This window comes from Tursiops truncatus, chromosome 19 (genome assembly GCF_011762595.2).
Source record: "Tursiops truncatus isolate mTurTru1 chromosome 19, mTurTru1.mat.Y, whole genome shotgun sequence".
Classification (NCBI taxonomy): domain Eukaryota; kingdom Metazoa; phylum Chordata; class Mammalia; order Artiodactyla; family Delphinidae; genus Tursiops; species Tursiops truncatus.
The window spans coordinates 9,194,132-9,214,886 of NC_047052.1; the positions used below are offsets into that span (position 1 = coordinate 9,194,132).

At 41.6% G+C, this 20,755-nt stretch overlaps 1 protein-coding gene across 3 annotated transcripts in view; it reads right to left on the reverse strand.

Moving 5' to 3' along the window:
- WWOX (WW domain containing oxidoreductase) overlaps positions 1–20,755 on the reverse strand; it is a 973,868-nt gene that overhangs the window by 289,068 nt on the left and 664,045 nt on the right. The gene's annotated exons all lie outside the window — the stretch shown is intronic.

Here is a 20,755-nt window from a genome sequence, read left to right on the forward strand (position 1 = left end):
GGAAGAATTCTTTCAGGGACCATCATTTGATTTACATTTCTTTTTTTAGAGCGGAATTTTCCCATCTCAGATTTTCTTTCAGTCGGAAGCAAGTACGTGTGGACCCAACGTACGACTGAAATTAGCATGCAGCTTGTCCTTCTCTCCTCTCCTGGGGCCTCCCACCACCCTCACGTCCAGGGCGGAGGGTATCGGGTACAACCTCTCATACGGGATCAGTCATCAGCCACTAAAGGCCCCACTGCACAATAATTTTAAATTCACCCCCAAAATACAGGTCTCAGAGATTTGCACTTCCCGTTAAAAGCAAAAAAGATTGTCGATGGACTTTAAGCAGTTATAAGGACACTCTTAAGCTGAAGTGCTCTATTGGGAAGTAGGGGGAGAATGGGGAGATGCAATGCAGAGAACCAAGAGGTTCACCAAGCAGGGAAGGGGTGTTGACACTAAAAACGATTCAGTGATTTTTGTTTTTAAGGACAGAAAGATGGTTATTTCCTTCCCCCAACTAAACTGAGAAGGATTCAGTGGCCCAACACCAAACTCTGCAAAAAGGCCAGATGTGAACGCCCACCAATTTCACAAAGTAGTAAGTATGATGGGTTACAGCTAGGTTGACCAGATGTCCTGATTTATGCCCATCATCCTGGTGTAATTACCTGCTTCCTTCCTCTCTCAAACATGTCTCAGTTAGGATGATCCATTCTATGGTCCCTCCAATCCCAAACACCTCAGAGGCAGGCTGAACCTGGCGGGGAAGGGTTTACCTTTTTAGTGACTGTTCCGCCCAAAGAGGACATTGACAAGATCACTTAAGTGATGACATCACAAGCTTCTATAATTGGCAGCTTCTGCTTTAAGGCAAAGTCATAACAATAATTTGACTTTGTGTCTGTTGCTAGTTTAATAGCAGTCTTCTACAGAAAGGTTTTCCCTGCTTGCCTTTGTAGGCGACTGTCCCCTACTTTCCGGAAAGAGATCACGTTGATAAAAGGATACAGGTGGTGTGGAGGTAATGTTTCCGGCCTATGGGGCTTTAACCCTTTCCCAGGCCCAGGGAGGCTCCACTCATTAACCATGTCACCTGGAGAAAACGACTCATCTGCTCTGAACCTTCAGATCCGCCCATGTAAATTGGGAACAACAACAGTTCCAGAGAGTTCTGAGAAGGAAACGGAACATTCCCCAGTGCCTGGCATATCACAGAAACCCATGACACCACACGGCAGATGCTATCACAATCACAGGCAGACCGCGTTCAAACGTGCTTTTGCTTTATTGCCCTCTGCAGATACTAAGTTTTTTATAAATTGAAGGTTTGTGGCAACCCTGCATTGAGCAAGTCTACGCCATTTTCCCAACAGCATTATTTTTAAATTAATGCTGTTTTTAATGTTTATTTATTTATTTTTTTTAGACACAAAGCTACTATTGCACACCTAATAGACTACAGGAGAGTTAAATGTAACTTTCATAGGCACTGGGAAACCAAAAAAATTCGTGTGACCCACTTAACTGCGATATTCACGTTACTGTGATGGTCTGGAACCAAACCCACAATATCTCTGAGGTCTGACTGTATAATTTTTATTATTCCCATTATTACGATTATCCCCAACCCTCAGCAACCTTGTTACTAGCTAGCTCATTGTGCAGTTAGAGAACATAAGCCCTGAAAAGTGAACACAATAAAGGGCGAGGTGGAGGAATGAACTAGTTTAAACTCTAGGGGTCTGTTCTCATCACAGTGCCTCCCATACTTGGATTAGACTGGAATTCTCGATGCCGTAAAATTTGTGCAGGTGGTATGTTGCCAGAATCAATGCAGCCTCAATAATAACGGTAAGAGACACTTACTGGTCTAGGAATCTTTAAAGTAATTATTGGCTAATAACCACCAGCCAGGTGGTGGGCGAGGCCCCTTCCATATATTAGTATCTCTTTGAATCCTCAGACTAGCCAGTAAGGTTGACACTATTACCTCCCCGGGCTGGGGGTGAAGGAGAAGCTGAGAGGGCAAACAGCAAGCCGAGTTTCTTTTCTCAGCGAACTTCAACAGAGTCAGCAAAGCAACTGATGTAAAACGGACGGGCCTTTTCTCGTAGGCCGGTATTTTGTAATCTTAATGCTTCTGGAATAAAGTGTCTGCTATAAAAGACAAAATCTTCAATATCTGAAAAAAAAATATTAGTGTTGGTCACTATTGATCTATCTCTCTTCTTCGTTTTCTTGTTCATTCATCGCACGCTAACGCAGCAGGTAAGACGTCGCACCGAAGCGCGTTTCCCTGTGTGTGTCCACGAAGGGCTGAGATCTCAGGCCAGGACGGGTCTCCCTCAGCCCTTCCCTCATATCTTGGTTATCAGCACTGGTGCGTCCACGAAGGGCTGAGATCTCAGGCCAGGACGCGTGTCCCTCAGCCCTCCCCTCATATCTTGGTTATCGGCACTGGTGTCTGACTCTGTCCGTACCACACCCGTGGGGCTGAGACGTCCCCTCTGCATTTAGCTCCAAGCCTGCTTTTCTCTGTTTTGGCTTCTCACCTTATTCACCTCAGGCTCCCCAGCATCTCTCCCGGGACACAGTACGTCCTCAATGAATGTTTGTCGAAGGAACAATGAACAACCCAAGACAACTTATTCCTAATGCTCTGGACTGTGAGCCTAGCTGGGCTAGAAAGGAACTCACAGGTGACCTATCCAAGTGCCTTCATTTAAGGGATGAGGACACACAGCCTGAAGACACTATATGCCCGGAATCCAGTCTCTGGTGTGTGTGTGTGGGGGGGTCCAAAAGAGCAGACCCAGGAATCTTGAGCCCTGACCCAACGGGTATATCTGCTTTATAAGGTACTGGGAGAAATCATCTAGTCTCTACTCACTTTTCCCTTATACTTCAGTTGGGAAGCTACAATTAGATGGAGGGGAAAAAATAAAACCATGCAAGTCAAGCCTGAGACGAGAAGGAAAAAAAAAAAAAAACAAGACCAACAGATTTGCTTTCATTCTTAGAAGGCAGTGGGTGGCAAAGTGGATTCCCACTAAGACAAGAGCTGGCCTTTCTCATCGAGCAGGAAATGCTGAGCTGCTTTGGTTTTGCAGGCCCTGCGGAGCCTGGCCTGATGGTTGAGCCGCAGAGTGCGGGTTGCAGCCCGAGAGAACAAGAGAGAAAATGTGGAAGCGGGTGTCAGATTTTCTGCTGGGGTACAGCTTTGGCTGGGGTCCCTGCTGCAAGCCTGCTGGGCGGGACAGCCTGATACGCAGCAGTCTAACCAGCTGCCTGGCAGTTTGAAATGCCCTAACCTCAGCTCAGAATCCACCTCGGAGCCCTTGCCTTCCCCCCTGCCCTGCGTGGAGCTGCAGGACACGAGAGGCTTCCCGTGTGAAGGGAAAAGTCACCATCCCCTTGTCCTTGAGGTAATGAACCAGCGCTGACTCTTTACTCGCTGAATAATATTACTCAGAGCATACTCCCTTCCCGTGATATCAATCACGCAGTGTAGAAGCAGTTCCAAAGGAGACACAAAGGGATTTGGTGGGGTTTCACGGCAAAGTTACGAGGCTAAGTTGTTGACGTGGAAGAGTACGTACGATTGCTCCCAACTCAACTGGCTCTGCTGCCTGACTGTCTGATTTTCAAGGAGAGAAATCTTTCTGGCATTTCCCATAGGATGTAGATGTAGGAACGGTCAGCCAGTCCTTAATATGCAGCAAACATTTAGCTGGACACCAAGGGAGTGTCCGCCCTCTCTCTACTCTGCCTTCCCAAAAGCGAGGGGCAGGACACTGCAGGTTTGATGCCCGCTCAGATTTCTGGGTGACACGTGTGCGGGTTCCAGCCAGCCCTTCACTGCAGAGGGCAGTGATGGTATTAAATTGTACACTGCTGTTTAGAAGAATGACTACAAGCTAGTTGTGAACGGCGAAGGGTAGGGGGTGGGATGGCAGGGAGAGAAAAAGAAAAAAAAAAAAAAGAGAAAGAAAAAGGAGAACAGGAGGGGAAGAGGAAAGAAGGGGAAAAGATGGAATAATTCTAACAAAAATGCCCCATTTCTATCTGATTAGGGATCTCTAAAGATATTCTATAACATCCTGGACGTTCTGAAACTTCCACTGAAGAGCCTGTCCTTGCAAATGCAGTTAAGTCAGACAGAGAAAGACATACATAATATCACCTATATGTGGAATCTAAAAAAAAAAAAGATACAAATGAACTTATTTACAAAACAGAAATCGAGTCACAGATGTAGAAAACAAACTTATGGTTACCAGGGGGGAAAGGGGGGAGAGGGATAAATTGGGAGATTGGGATCGATGTATACACACTACTATATATAAAATAGATAACTAACAAGGACCTACTGTACAGCACAGGAAACTACTCAATATTCTGTAATAGCCTACAGGGGAAAAGAATCTGAAAAAGAATGGATATACGTATATGTATAACTGAATCACTTCGCTGTACACCTGAAACTAACACAACATTGTAAACCAACTATACTCCGATACAATTAAAAACCAAAAAAAAAAAAAGGGAAAGGAAAAAGAAAACAAAGGCAAGCCTTTGAATTGTTGCTAAACCATTTCCTTCAAAGTCCCTCTCTCCATCTCTGTGTCACCTTCCTCCCCTGCTGTCATCGGGGGAGGGACGTGAGTTTTGCACTTTGGACCTTGAAGATGCACTTTAAATTCCCCTGCCTGAAGGAGAAAACGAGAGCTTCTGCATGTGAGGGGACTCTTAACAGAAAGGATGGGTCAAGAAAGAGAGGGGTGGCCCGTGCTGAAGATTGCGTTCTTTGAAACTGAAAAACAGGAATGCTCATGTACTCTTCTGCAGGGATTAATCACTGGTCATTTTGGGAAACGAACGCCGAAGAAAACATGAAATGCTCCGTATCATGGCAGTCTCCTGCTGTATAAACCCTTCTTAAAAAAAAAAAATGCTTCTGATTAAAAGTATCATTTTATTTAATTCCTCAAATAAGAGAGGCTATTAAGTTAGCATGATCGCTATGAATATTATTGAAGGCAGTGTTAATAGTGTTGTTTTTATGATTCCATTTATTCACAATGAAAAATGGTATTCACCAAACATCGGATCTGATGAGTAATAGATTTATAAAGCAACCGAAGAGGAAAGATGAACTGGAAAGAAAATTTATTCTGATTAGATGATTTTGTGGTTTTCGTATTGGTTACAAATAATCTGGCAGCCACAAAATACCCTCCTTGTCCTCCAAAGAAGGATCTCTGTTTGGAAAACCAGTGGGAATGGGGACTACGGGGATTTTTTTTTTTTTTTTTGAGAGCTAGAGAGGCTGTCTTCATTTTAAAATGTTACTTCTCTATTAACAAAAGGTCTCCTCTTTTAAGGAAAAAATTACAAATACAGATTACTTGGGCTCTGAGCAGATTTCATGCATAGTTTTTAATGATAACAAAAGGCATTCTTGAGTGACAGTTCATTTGGGTTGAAGGCAACGATTTGGACATGTTCAGTGTATGGAGAAGCCAGGCTGGAAACTGTCCACTACAGTGTCTGTGCTGACACAAAACAGCAGAAGAAAAGGCTTTAATCCCACCATAAACAAGTGTACAGATCTCCTTCAAGGTTTACACCCAACACCGGCAAAAGGGTGAAGGGTTTGTCAGTGACTTGCCCTTCATTAAAAAAATTAAAAAAAAATTAATAATAAAGGAATAAAATGGAAAAAGAACAACAAAGCTCTCTGCAGTAAAAAAAAAAAAAAAAAAAAAAAAAAGCTGGGGGCTGGGGAAAAGGTTTGTATGTTACACACCTCTGTTTTGGTAACCCAGAGAGGGTATGTAAGCTTAAAGTCCTGAATTTAACAAACCTAATTATCAAGGTTTAATTAGTACCAAGGGTACAGCTTCATGGAACACCTGCAGACTTAATTTATGTCCTGACAGAGAGGAACAAGTGTTAATGGGCTGTATTTATGTTAATACCTGAACCTTAGGAGCCAGTGGAATAAAACACACCATGCACTAGTTTTCCAAGCTACAGAACAAATATAAAAGATTTTCATCTTGATGCTAGTTTACAGATAATTCTTCAGGGATCACAGACATCTACTTTTAAAACTAGAGAAGTGGAATGGGAAAAGGTACAGCCGTTCTGGTTATCTGTAAAAGTTTACCAAGATCAGCCCAGAAACTGGTGGTTGTATCTTTACAATCGACCGTGGCCCATAGGGCTGATGTCCTCAGTGTTCGAGATGAACGTTTTTCAAGATGCTGGAATATAAACCCCATTTTTCCCCATAAATGTCATACTATTAAAAGAATACTAACATTTATGTGGTGCTCACTACGTGTCAGTCTGTATGTAAGGTCTTTGCACACATATTCCAGTTACAGATGAGGAAACTGACTCAGAGGAAATAAGCAACTTGCCCTTGGCTATGTTTCTAGGTTAAGATTTTGGAGTCAGATTCCCAGCACCAACCCTTTTTACCAATAAGCTAAACTCCCTTCAATACACAGATAAGAGTAAGAAGGATATCAAGTATATACGAATACATATTTATAACAGCATTCTCAGCAAACAAGAAATAAATGCGAACTCTTCAATCTGACAAAGACCCTACAATTAGAGTCATCCATAACGGAGAAATACTAAATGAGGCAAGTATGTCTGCTCTCTGCACTTCAACATTCCTGGAGGCTCTACCAGGGCATTAACACAAGAAAAAGAAACAAAGGCAAGAAAAATCAGGGTGGAAGAGGTAAAACATATTCGGAGACACAGAAAATCTTATGAATCAAAAAAAAAAAAAAAAAAAAAAAGGAAGAAACTAATAAAAAATTTTAAGATAACAGGATATAAGATCATTTTGCTAGAATCAGTTTTATTTCTACACAGTGGCAGCAGACAATCAGAAAAAGAAATTTCAAAATGTTATTCATAACAGCATAAAAAGCAAAATGTTCAGAATAAGTTTAACAAAAAAGTACAAGACATTGAAAACTATAAACACCAGTGAGAAATTAGAAAAGACCAAAATAAACTGAGAGATACAGGCTCATGGATTATAATACTTAATAAGGTTAAGATTTCAATCCTCCCGAAATTGATCAATAGATTCAGTGGAATAATTACATAAAATCTCAGCAGTCCTTTAAAAAGATATTGAGAAACTGATCCTAAAATTTCAATGGAAAAGCAAAGTAACTGAAATAGCCAAAACAATCTTGAAATATGGAGCAAAGTTGGAAGCCTGACATGACCTAACTTCAAAATTTACTGTAAAGCTGCAGTGATCAGTACAGTAGGTACAGACGTAAGGGGAAAAAACCCTCAAACAATTAGATCAATGAAGTACAATGGACGGTATAGAAACGGATGCACAAATATATAGTCAACTGATTTTTGACAAAGGAACCAAGGAAATTCAATAAGGAGAAGAACAGTCTCTCAACAAATGGGGTGGGAACAACTGGAGATTCACATGAGGGAAAGATAAACCCCCATCCTTACCTCACACCATATAAAGAAATTCACTGAGACAACATAGACCTAAATGTAAAAACGAAAACTACGGCACTTCTAGAAGAAAACATAGGAAAATATCTTTTTGACCTTGGGACTGAAAAGATTTGTCAGCACACAAAAAGCAATAACCATAGAAGAAAAGACAAAAGTTACAATGAACATTATCAGGATTAAAATATTCTGCTTTTCAAAGCCTTCATTAAGGAGTGACTAGAGAAGATAAAGATTAGGAGAAAATTCACAATACGTGTGAACAAACACTTGTATCCGAAGTATGTAAGGAACTCCTAGACCCAATAATAAAAAGACCCAAAAAAAAAAAAAAAACTTGAAAAAATGGCCAAATATGTGAACAAGCACTACACAGAATGAAAATATATGCATGGCTAATGAGGTCATAAAAAGATGTACTTGTCATCAGGAAAATGCAAAACCACCAAGAGATACCATTTCACACCCACTAGAAAGGCTATAATTAAAAAGACTGAAAATACCAAGTATTGGCGAGGATGTGGAACAACGTGAACTCTCACACACTTCTTGTAAGAGTTCGAGATAGACACCCATTTTAGAGAACTGTTCAGCAGCATCGTAACAAGTTAACAGGCATACCTTACGAGCCAGCAATTCTACACCTAGGTGTTCGTCAGAAAGAAATAAAAATGTAAACGCACAAAAAAGGTTTATACAAGAATATTCATGGCAGCTTTACTCATAATAACCAAAACATGGAAACATCCAATGCTCATCAACAGGTACATGCATAAATGGACCCTGGTGCGTTTTATTTTTTTTCCAATGGAACACGACTTAACACTGAAAAAGGAAACTACTGGTGGACACCCAAAGATGACTTTGAGCACAGGAAGCCAGGTACACAAGAACAACAATAGGTAGGATTTCCGTTAAATAAGGTCGTAAAACAAGTTAAACTAAGTTACGGAAACAAGATAGAACTAAGAACACTGTTTGCCTCTGAGAGTGGACAGACTTATTGGAAATGGGAATGATGGAATTTACTGGGGTCATGAGAACGTTCTATATCCTAATTGTGGTGGCGATTACAGGGGTGTGTATATATGTACCTGTGTCAAAAATCCTGAAAACTATATTTTAAAATATGTTAATTTTACGGTATGAAAATTACAATCCAATAATACAGGTATATGTATAAATATTCTCTCTCTCACACACACACGCACGCACGCACACACAAACATCTGCCAAGAGAGGCAGTTCCCAGGTCAAATTTCGTATTAGTAAAACAGACCTTACTTCTTAGGCTCAAAATCCAACCCACAAAAGTGCTGGGAAGTTTTAAGATGACTTATGAAATTGTTGACTCATTGCTATCTGAACAAATCGTGCTCTGTAGAAAGACAATGGACTTTGGGGTCAGATGTCCCAGGTTATTATCCTGGATTTGCTTCTCATTAGCAATGTGATCTTGTGCAAGTTAATTATCAGTCTCAGCAATTTCTTCACCTGAAGAAGTCGGGGAAGCAACGTGGGCCTTGCGAGACTGTGGTGTGGCTTCAACGTGCTAACGGGTGTATCGAGCACAATTAAGGGCTCCGGTTCTCGTTATGACCACCAGCAGCCCCGGCACATTTCTGATAACTTTGTGCACACAGAGTGGCTTTGGGAAGCCAGTCACTCCATAATCCTTTTACTGTGCTCTTACTTCTGAGGCTGACTGAATGCATCTCTGAAAACTATTTGGTGACTTTCTTTTTTAATAGATAAGTACATTCCGGAAATGATTATTTTGGAAACATAATTTAACACACCTTTTTCTTTTCCGTCTACTAGTATTTCTATTTCATTCTCTTATAAAACATGGTCGCTTCCATCTTTTTCTTAAAGAACAGTGGCTTGCACGTTTTTAGGGTGCTTACAGAAATACCTTTGGTGATTACTCATCTGTGAAAACAAAATTGCTTTTTGGCCACGCCGCATGTCATGGGGGATCTTAGTTCCCCAAACAGGGATCGAACCCACGCCCCCTGCAGTGGAAGCACGGAGTCTTAACCACTGGACCGCCAGGGAAGTCCCTGGAGATGAATTTTTACACAGACTTTGAGAGTCGTCCTTTTCTTGAAGGAGGAGCCAAATCACATATCCACGACCTGGGATGCTAAGTGCTTATCAGGGCCAAATTCAAGACATCACTTTCTTCTTGAAGAGAATGCAGGGGTAGCGTGAAAGAAAGACTGAGCTTTTCTGAAGTGAAGGTATCAGCTTCATGGCATGAGACCAGGCCACGAGACTCGACACAGCCAGGTTCTATCAATCCATGGACATAGTTCTGAAGAAAACTTACTTTTGTTCGAATCTCTGAATTTACCAGAACCATAGCATGTTCAAGTCTCGTACTCCTCCATCTATCCCACCAACGCACTTCGTAAAGATCAAGGGGACAACCTCATAGTAGGAGAAGTTTAACACAGTAAGAGTCTTTCATATTTGCCTTTGCATGGTCACATTGGGCACGGAATCAGCAGAATCCTTTCCAAATGTCCCCTATTAAACTTTAAAGATGAACAGGCCTTGTTCTGTGTACAGTGCAAGTTGGACACCAAATTCGGGGTTGACAGAGTGCTGGATTGAAAGAATACCACAACCACACAGGATGAGAGGCTTGTGGTGAGAGCTAGGCCGCTGTCACCACCACCATGTGACAGAACAGACAATGCCATGAGGCCCTGCCTCAGCTTAGAAGACAACACACGAATTCTCTTTGGTGAACCACTGTGTTTCCAGGCTACCAGGAATCAGAAAGGAAGATGTCGCATGCATCGAAACTTGGGTCCTTTTTAAAATAACACTTCATTGAGAAAAGAAAAGAAACCCACAGAAAAGTAAGGCAAACCCACTGATGAAACAGGCAGGGTTTATTTCTCTTAACTGGGTAAGCCCAGCTTTTTAAAAGAGTTCTCAAGCCGTTGATGCTATCACCTTTGACATGTGGTTTCAAAAAGCGGATATTACACTTCAGCACATGTCTAATAACTACCCCCATGATGGAAACATTTAAGGCAAATCACTGAGTTTATTTCCCTAGTCACCCGGCCGGCCGAGATAAGGTGTATCTAGAACACCAAGAAGTTCTCGTAAACAGCGCCCGGTGGCGTGATGGGAAGCCCAGGCGGATGCGGATGCGTAGGACCCTCGCCCTCTGCACACCTGAGCTGCCGGGGTGGATCATGGTAATCAGAATCGGTCCAGTCATCAGATAATTTCTGATTGAAAATTCCGAGAAGTGAGTTAGACACAATGCTCGGTTAGTCACTGTTTTTCTCAAAAGAGCTGCACTGTGGAAAACCGAAGCCCGCCCATCCTGGGGTCTGAAGGTCAACTTCATGTACTTGTACACACTTGCCAGGCTCAGTCTCAATCCTGCCGGGTTCTCTGTCTACACTCCCATCCTCTGTCTACACTGCCCGCAGCTTCATTCAGCCTTGAGAAACACACCAGGGGCAGGCATGAGAACCACGCTGCTCCCTGGACATGCTAATCCATTTCTTTCGAGCAAGAAAACAATCACTGTGAGGTAAAATTTAGAATCCGGCTGGACTACAGCTGCAGCAGTGAATTAGGCAGAGCAGAAGGCTCGTCTCCGAAGCTCCTACATTTCCAAGTGGCAGAAATGTGGACAAAAGAACAGTCTAGGACTTTGTGATCTACATGCTTAAGCATCACTGGAAATCAGTAACTCTGAGGTTCAACAGCCCATTTAGGGAGAGGGACCGGGAAGCGGAGGGTATCCTTTGCTTAGCTGGAGTTGACAAAGGAACCGGCTTGAGTCTGACCACAGCACAACAGTGAGGTGTGTGTACGTGCTGCATAAGTTTTTTTTTTTTAATTAGAAGATAAAAGCTAACTGGGAAATGAAAGCAAACACTAAACATTGCCACAACAGAAGAAGTTACTCCGCGGCTTTTGGGAATACTTGGTACTCAAGTACTCAAGTACATCACAAGAGAGACATCTGCCTCAGCTAAGTGACAAATATGTCAAGGAAAATATTGTGCAGCGAGCTCAAAAGACCTGTCTAGAAAATCTTCTGTTCTAGGGTACTGGAAACCAGAAGATACCGTTTGAGTTTAGTTTCCTCTCACCTGTGTGAACAGAAAGTGTGAAGGGGGTTAGATGTGAGAAGCAGACAGAGGTACCGAGTGATAGAGGAAAGGCATTGTCTGAAACAAGGGGTGGGGGGATGCTAATGAGCTCAGAGCAGTGGGAGAAACGTCCTTCGGCATGATGGGGTGTCCCCAACCAAAGAATCCCCTGGGCCTGGAAGAAAAGAAAACAGTCTAGGAGACAGTGGCTGCAAGGCAAGATTAAAAAATGGGAAAGAGGAAAAGGAGAAAAGTCTGAGGGAGGAGTGGATGGGAGAAGAAAATGTCTTGAGCAATAATCCCACCCTCCTCCATTGAGGGCATCTGATTTCGCCTGGGGATGGCACCCTAGGAAGCAAAAGAAAAGGGAGAAGCCAACCTAAACTGTGCAAAAATGAAAGAACTATAGTGAAAGTGGGAAGCCCAGGACGACAGCCTTAAGTACTCAACTAGATACAAGAGGGGAGAGGCAAGGGGCTGACATCTTTCAAGCCCTGACACTGTGCCAAGCACGGCCCTGGGAGCTTAACAGACATAAAAGAATATCACTCCTCATTTCAGGCATAGGACGGTCAAGAGGGGCTCTGGGTTTTCTGGTTATAGTCTTAGGCCAGTCACTTCATGTCACTTCGGTGTGCCCTGGCGTGGGAGCCCGTCAACCTTGGAGAGTCCCTTTGTTCGTCTCAGTAGCTGCTGTTTACCCACTGAAACGGAGGTGGAGTCTCCTGATTCTAGAAGCTTCTGTGACCTCAGGTCTTCTTTGAGGGCCCCTGCTCTGGATGCCAGAGAACTCTGAGGTTCCTCCATCAGCTTCTAAAGGAGGAGTAAAGGACATGGCCTGTTAACCTGTCTGTGGGTTCCTTGAGGCCAGAGATGACATCTCACCAGGATACGTATCCAAGCAGAGGGCTTGGCTTCGAATATTCAAATTCATGAAGTCCATTCTTGACCTCAGTGCATGGCTCAGCGCTTGCATCACTTTTGTGCCCTGAGCGCCCCTTGCCTCCTCAAATCAGACGGGAACCAGGGCCGCTAATGGAAGATGTCTTTCTAGTCCTTGAATTTCCTACATAATTGTCCAGATTCCACTGTTGTCACTGCCAGTAGAGAATGACAGTGGAAGAGGAAACAATACTATAGAAGTGACAATGTTTAGACAGACACAGAAGGCATTATTTAAGTAAGGAAAACAGCCCACTTTAGCAGAGGCATATTTTATATTATTGGAGGCCTGGATTTTTTTTTAAAATTTTATTTTACTGACTGCTTCAATATCATCGACCATGATTTCTCAAGCTAGGTCAGACCTTCTCTATATTGGCCACATCAAACAACTAAAACATCGTCAAGAAAACCAAGTCTGCTCATACACTTGTTAGACTTGATTAAAAAATAAAATCAGCTTCTTTAGAGACATTTTTTTCTTTGGCCTTCATAAATGAAAGTTCTATTGGGGCATTTCAGTGTCCTTAGAAGATCAGCCAGCAGTGGATTCAGAATCATTCGTCATCTTTCAAGATCTGAGAGTCTTTCTTGACCAATTTAGCAAAGAAGGATGTTACAGCAAACAGACAGCCTAGCTGCTAATCACGGGCAACAGTTCAATATTTTATGCCACCTTAAAAAAGTTTCAGTAACTGAAGGTATTCTCACATTAATTCTTTGCATCAATTATTGACAGAGAATTTAATTTAAAGGCAACTAGCCAGTAACCTAGGGGTAGTGCTTTAAATAATTTATAATTGCTGCATGGGTGTAATCACATTGCTATTGATTAGGATCCAGTCACTTCCAAGGGGCCGGCAGGTCTTATGCTAATTACTTTTAGTGAGATCACCTTTTTAACTCTGTATTCCCTGGTAACAGGAACTCATTATAAAATAATTTAATGAAGTGCAATCTTTCAGAGTACTTGGAGACCTGGGGGTGGGGAGGAGGGAGACATGAACCAAGGAGAACGGCAGGAGCTGAAAGCATTATGCCGAGACTTACAGATAATAGACCTGAAATTGCATATTATTATTCAAATACCATATGGGACTGAGTTAACAGGGGTGAGAAACAGGGTATATTGTGGAGGGGCGGTGCAAAAAAAAGAAATAAAAGGAGAGGATTTAAATAATTTCATTTTTTGAGCAAAAATGTCTAAATCCCATTTTATTCATCCCCCTAGGATAAACGTTATTCACTGTGAAACAGACGAGCAATCATTTGGAGGAATTCGGAAAAAGGTAACCTGGGATTTACTGAAAATTTGGAGGAACGAGGTCCACTGTGTGCTCCCTCCTAAAGTCTGAAACCATGATGAACCGAGGTGGCACAGGGATGCACTTAAACTCTGTACGATAATAGCTGTGAATGCATTTTCCTGGAGAGTGGCAAAGGCGCATGGAACCCATGATTACCTCTATACAGTTTCCTTGAACAAGGCTAAAGTTCAAATTTAGGTAAAATAAACAGTGGGCGAGAAAGTGATCAGTAACTAATAGTACAGGTGGTACTCAGGTAAGGCATGATCAGGGTGCTAGTTTGGGGAATGACTGAATTTGGGAAATATTGGTGAGAAGACCAAATCCGAACAGCATCATTCTTCTCTCTCTCTTACTTTGTTCCCTTCACCAAAAGAGAGCAACTACGAGGGTTATTTGCAAAGGGAAGTGAAAGCATCAGCTCCATTTCAGGGAATCCAGGAGGCCTGCCCAGTTTGGACAGTGACTTGTGAATGAGCCATTCAGCCTCAGAAGATCCAGAGAGGGTGGCAGGGATGCTCAGCGAGAAAATGAGGGCTGAGAACGATGGAGAGCCAAGAGATCAAGTAAGAGTGTGAGAGGAAGACTTTATTTATTTACGTGCCTTTGAATTTTTTTGTATTTCTTTTTCGGGATTTCATTTTTAAGCCATCAGATTTCAACTGCAAATTTGCGTCTTTTACCAAATGGGTGTGTGTGTGTGCATGTGTATATTTGCTTGAAAACTGTTACAACACTGATTTTGTTTAGAAAAAACAAAGTGTGTGTGTGTCTGTGTCTGTATGTGTGTGTGTGTGTGTCCGGGAGTAATTCTGTAATAAATACAATGTTTTTATGCCACTTGGTTTCAGATTTCAGAATATTCCTCATATTAAAGAGAGAAGGAGAGATCCATTTTCTGGAAGAAGAGATATAAGAGGATATACATCTCATTTAATCCAAAGAATCTGGGTGACTGGTGAGCATTGGAAGGTAAAAGAAAATTCATCCTACAGTATGGACTTTTTCCAGAGACGGCAACTGAAACCCTTTTTCTGAAGGTGAGAACAACATACCTTTAAACCTTGGGTGGCAGCTATTATAATAATTAATGTGGAACAAAACATGGACCTCTACTTGCAAAAGTTAAAAGAGAGGAAAAAAAAAAATACCTGCAAAAACTGTCACCTGCCCACACTGACAGTTTGCTAAAAAACATAATTCTCACTTAAACCTAACGAAAAGGAAACAACAAATTTCTAGCTTATTCCGTTTCCTCTGGGCCCACTTCGTGCTTTCAGTCTTGGCCCGGTTTTCTCCTGCGTGGAGCCACAAGGACACGAGCCAGTTCTCATGGTTATTACAGGGTGCTTAAATATACTTAAGGCTTCAAGAATTAAGCCTAAACTACCAAGAGCAAGAATTATTACTCGGAGACACACTGATTCCACTTGGGGTTCACTACAGACCCTTACGTGGGCGACCCAGTTTGCAGGGTTCAGGCTCCTGACCCCCGGTATAAATCCGGGGTCTGCAAACGTTTTCTCTAAAGGGCCAGAAAGAACATATTTTAGGCTTTGTGGGCCGTACAGTCTCTGTTGCAAGTACTCAACTCTGCCTTTGGAACCGGAAGCAGCCACTGACACAGAAAGAGCGTGGCTGTGTTTCTTTAAAATATGACTTATGAGAACAAATTATGGCCACAATTTGCCAATCACTGGTACAGACCCCTATCACTTGATTGGTTAGGCTCTAGTCCTAAAGGGTGGCGCAGAGCCTGGGGTCCACAGCACAGGAGGTGAAGTTGACCCAAGAGTTGAATCCAAAGAAAGACATCTCTAATGTGAAAAGGGAAGAAGCAGGCGGAGATAGAGGTAAATGCTGGTCAATTTCTGGAGGAGTTGAGGGTGGGAAGTTGGGTGTATTGTTGAGAGACTGACCAGCAAAGGTTTCTTTGATCTCACAGGCAAAGCTACCAGGAGGAGGTAGCCAGTGATAGGGCTTGGGGAAAACAGAGGCTTGAAATAGCCGCTAGGAGGAACAGAAGAGAAACCAGACTAAGCAAACAGGATTACCAGGCAGTCTTGAAAACACAGTTGAGACCATGAATTTAAAAAAAAAAGAACAGAAACGGAAAATCAATATTATCTCAAAACTGTACCAACAACCCCACGAGCGGCAAAGGGCATAGAACTAACTGCGGGCTATTTTGGGGGAGCAGATTCTGTTGTCTACGTTGTGTCTTGAGATGAACAAAATGATTCCACACCAAGCCACAGGAATATCTCAGAAGACTCACTGGAGACATAAAAATAAGTGTCAGCTCCTTCCGTGGGGAGACGTTCAAGTCCACCGTGAGAATGAGAGCCTCCCCCAGCCTCGAAACAAATAAGCAAAAGTGATCTTTGAGATCAAGAAGAGAAGAGAGCTGGAAACAAAAAGGTTTATGGCCTTGAGGTGTCAGGTAGCACCAGCTAATGGCGCTTGGTGGGCCGTAGAATGTTGGAAACAAGAATTCAAAAGCTACCAGCGATGATGCCTCAGAACAACAGGGACTCAGGGGCCAAAGTGGCTGCCACTGGGTGGTTGCCTGGAATTCGAGTTCTGAGAAGAGAAGCAATGAATCAAGGGGAAGGGTTCTCCTTCTAGATGCTGTTATGCTATGTGAAATGAGTTCTCAGGTCACTTTCAGAACAGGGAAGGGGAGTGCACTGTCCCACACAGGCCCCGACACACCTCGGGTAGGTTAAGCATTTTATGCAGGCATCAGCATCTTTACGAAGCTCACCTTTTAAAAGAAGCCAGCTTTTTGTTGTAAGTGGCACTGACACTACAACAAGAAAGTTCATTTCACAAAGATGATTCATTAAGAAATAAAATATTCATGGCTGACAGCTTGAAGGATCGCCATACAGTTATATTCTAATGCACCTGTCCTCTCTGTCAAGTCCAATGTGCGATGTCATGTCGCCAAAGTTTTATTTAGAAATTGTTTGTCAGAGTGAGCTTTCTCATGTGAATGAAAAATTCATCCCCTCATTAAGAAGATTTTACATGAAATGTCTAGGATTTTCAATGAACGCTAGGACATGAACCAATTACTGTTAAACACTTAAAGAGACAGAGTCCTAAGCTCACTCAGCAAAACCCTTAATTGCCCAAATGTGGAGAAAATTCGACATCCCGAAAGGCAAATGGGAATCTTGATTTGGAAATTTTCTTGTCTTTTGTCACATCTGGAGAACCCTTCTCTTTAAAGACTTGGGGGAATTCAAACACAACTCTTATATGGAATCCACGTGTATATCATTATATCCGACCCTTTCCTACACAGGCACACATCGTGCCACGGAATTTGGAATCTTTACCCACTTGTTCAATTCCCAAAGAAAATCATTAAAATGTCCTGCAAAGGTATTGCATTGTTTCTAGATATTTCTTTTTTTTTTTTTAAATTTTTTAAAAATACACTTTGTTGCCTTCATGTTATTCCTACCTTACTTTCGTAATTTGTGTAAATATCAAACAGGTACCATGGAAACAAATATACTTAATGATTCCAAAATGTTGGGAGTTGGAAGAGAGGGGGAAAATCCACAACAGATTAAAATGCACTTGAGCTGCAGAGATAGAAGAAATCCACAAGGGATTTACTTGTATAATGAAATAGCATTTTACAGCTATGACAATGGATTAAGTTGACATTGAGACTCTTTTCTGACATATGGTCTAGTTCAGCTTAATCTATGGTAGAAAATAGTTCACTCTCCAAACCTAGTACTAGACTCATGCTCCATTCCATATATATATATGTATGTGTGTGTGTGTGTGTGTGTGTGTGTGTGTGTACACATCCAGCTAGACTGTCACTTACAATTTCAGAAAAGGCTTGAGACTGACAATACGAAAACTGAAATTTCTCCTTCTGAACCCAGCAGACTATAAACTTTAAGGATTCTGTATTCGCTTTCATATTATGGATGCTTTAGTGAACTAGTTCAAGGAAAAAGCAGCCTTGACCCTATAGCTGTTCACTGCCATCCTGTAAGACTCTAATGATGCTTTCCAAAAGAGGGACGACTTTGAAAAAGCTCTTCACTATATAGCTGATATAAGTGGGAACCAGAATTTCAGAGTCTTTCTTTGTGTTTGATTATAGCTGCCTCTGCAGTTTCTTTTATAAATAAATAAATAAATAAATATATATATATACACACACACACACACATATATACACACACATATGTGTATGTATATATATTTTTTATTTTCATTTACACATATTTCATCTTTTATATACACGTTTTGTAATATTTTTATATTTTCTGGAAAGCAACTGGAGAGTAAGTATCAAGAGTCTTAGAACAGTTTAGATGGCAGATTCCATTCCAGGCATTTATGTCTTAAAATATCTGCAATTCAGGGTTTCGCTGGTGGTGCAGTGCTTAAGAATCCACCTGCCAATTCAGGGGACACGGGTTTGAGCCCTGCTCCAGGAAGGTCCCACATGCCGCAGAGCAACTAAGCCCGTGTGCCACAACTACTGAGCCTGTGCTCTAGAGCCCGTGAGCCAGAACTGCTGAACCCACGAGCCACAACTACTGAAGCCCGTGTGCCTAGAGCCCGTGCTCTGCCACAAGAGAAGCCACCGCAATGAGAAACCCACACACCGCAACAAAGAGTAGCCCCCGCTTGCTGCAACTAGAGAAAGCCCGCGCGCAGCAACAAAGACCCAACGCAGCCAAAAATAAATAAATAAAATAAATAAATTTTTAAAAATATTAAAGAAAATAAATAAATGAAATATCTGCAATTCAGATATGGAATTTTTTTAACACCTTTATCGGAGTATAATTGCTTTACAATGTTGTTACTTTCTGCTGTATAACAAAGTGAATCACCTATATGTATACATATATCCCCATGACCCCTCCCTCTTGTGTCTCCCTCCCACCCTCCCTATTGCACCCCTCTAGGTGGTCACAAAGCACCAAGCTGATCTCCCTGTGCGATGCAGCTACTTCTCATTAGCTATCTATTTTACATTTGGTAGTGTATATAGGTCAATGCTACTCTCTCACTTCGTCCCATCTTACCCTTCCCCCTCGCTGTGTCCTCAAGTCCATTCTCTACATCTGTGTCTTTATTCCTGTCCTGCCCCTAGGTTCGTCAGAACCATTTTTTTTTTTTTTAGATTCCATATACATGTGTTAGCATACGGTATTTGTTTTTCTCTTTCTGACTTACTTCACTCTGTATGACAGACTCTAGGTCCATCCACCTAGCTACAAATAACTCAATTTCGTTTCTTTTTATGGCTGAGTAATATTCCATTGTATATATGTGCCACATCTTCTTTATCCATTCATCTGTCGATGGACACTTAGGTTGCTTCCATGTCCTGGCTTTTGTAAATAGTGCTGCAATGAACACTGTGGTACATGACTCTTTTTGAATTATGGTTTTCTCAGGGTATATGCCCAGTAGTGGGATTGCTGGGTCGTATGGTAGTTCTATTTTTACTTTTTTAAGGAACCGCCATACTGTTCTCCATAGTGGCTGTATCAACGTACGTTCTCACCAACAGTGCAAGAGAGTTCCCTTTTCTCCACACCCTCTCCAGCACTTATTGTTTGTAGCAGATATGGAATTTTTCACAGAGATGTTCAATGCTGTATTATTTAAAATTGGAAATAACTTAAATATCCAAAAGAGGAGGAAATGTTCCTCTGCTAAGTCACCAATCACGTTTAGGATTTACTTCTCATATAATACTGAGTAAATAAAGTAGGATACCGAATGCATTAAATGTACTAAGAATTTCATGAGGCAAATATAAATGCATTTAAAAAAGAAACCAAATGTTTCAAATGGGTATGGATGTATGGGCGATGTTTTATTTCCTTTTTTTTTTTTTTTTTACTATTTTAATTTTCCATTCCCACTGGTCCACATGGTTGTAATTAAAAGGCAAGTCTAAATAGTGTCAAACTCTACACACTGCATATCTAGGTAGTAGAGAAGTGAGCTGTTCTTTGAAATACAGACTTAAGTAAGAAGGAAAAATAATCTAATCTTTTCTATTAGGTGAATCAAATTATCGGTTAAAAAAAGGTTCCCCCTTCATCTCCTGCCATGCTTGAGATATTAACGTATTGCGTTATCCCTATGGAAATTGCAAAAACTATTTACATAAATTCTCCCTGTCTACCAAATGGCAACTTGCTCAAATAAATCAGACACTGAGCCTCTGGTTTCTGTGAATTTTGGTTAGCAGAACTCTATGTTGGAAATCGCATCCAATACATTTTTCACAATCTGCCCATAATTAGTTTCACTGGGAAAACTGTGAAGAACTATTTTGCTGCTTTTAAATTCATAATTTTGGTTCAAGAGCCCAGAATAAGATGTTTAGACAGAGTGAAAACTATTTTCTAACAAATCAATATTAATTTATCTGACTGTTATGGTCTCAGGAGCCAGAAAGTGTTCTTGTACTGAGCTGACAGGAAAGATTTTATCCTGACCAAGTGTTATTCAAATATTTATAAGACAGGATAATTTAGTAAAGAAAATACAGATGGAAGAAGGCAAAAGAAATTCTTTTTTTTGGTGTTCCTTTCCCATTTACAAATAACAAAAACTGTAAAACAAACAAACAAAAAAGGTGGCAAGTGATGAGTAACCTCCTCCCCACCTTGAATGAGCTCCTTGAAGAGTCTGTTGGCCATCTGGTTGACCATATTCCACAAACTAAAGTGGGTCCTGAGGCACTTCAGCAGTGGACGTGATACTTGCCATTGTACCATGGGCGCCATTTTGGTCAAGAACAAAACACTGTGCCGTAGGAGGGAAAGCTTCCCAATGACACAGCTGATGGCCAGACGG